At 35.6% G+C, this 643-nt stretch overlaps 1 protein-coding gene across 1 annotated transcript in view; it reads right to left on the bottom strand.

The window, feature by feature from the left end:
* LOC119587433 (probable G-protein coupled receptor CG31760) overlaps positions 1 to 643 on the bottom strand; it is a 44,880-nt gene that overhangs the window by 43,249 nt on the left and 988 nt on the right. The gene's annotated exons all lie outside the window — the stretch shown is intronic.

The following is a 643-nucleotide window of genomic DNA, read 5'->3' as shown; positions in this document are numbered from 1 at the left end:
TTTCGATAGATAAATGCTAGGTCTATGGAATACAAAAATAATAACTACAAAACAAAGCAAAATATTTTTTAAACTTTGGATAGAGAGATAACTAGAGAGATGCCATTTCAATTAACGTTGTATTGTCTCTGCCGGAAAAAAAATGTATGCAGATATGTGAGTGTGGAATGTGTGGGAAACAGACGTACATGCAGAGCCATGAAAGTGGAACTCTTCCACATTACTGAAATAAAACTAAGAGAGAACAGTAATCGTGTCCATACAATGCTAACTTATATGTGAGTATGAAGGATGGCTTACTTGAAAATAACACTCACGTAGATATTTGATGTTAAGACGCTTTTAAGTCAGGTATCCCAGTATATACACATAGGCATCGGTGGACAGGATGGATCTAACAAACCTTAGGTCAAGCTGGGTGATAAATGATACTTCAACGTGAGGTGTTAGAATGAATTAAGTATCCCAATAAACAGGCTACATTGCATGCTTAAAGAGCAAGATAGGCTATATAGAACCTTAGGTCAAGATCATTAATACAGTTTAATAGGTGCACACAAGCAGTTATCAAATCGAGATACGTCAAGCAAATGGTTGTAGTGTAAACAGATTATTATGATGATAACGACCATAACGACCAAAG

The sequence above is a fragment of the Penaeus monodon genome, chromosome 22 (genome assembly GCF_015228065.2).
Source record: "Penaeus monodon isolate SGIC_2016 chromosome 22, NSTDA_Pmon_1, whole genome shotgun sequence".
In the NCBI taxonomy this organism is placed as follows: domain Eukaryota; kingdom Metazoa; phylum Arthropoda; class Malacostraca; order Decapoda; family Penaeidae; genus Penaeus; species Penaeus monodon.
This window is presented reverse-complemented; position numbering and strand designations above follow the sequence as displayed.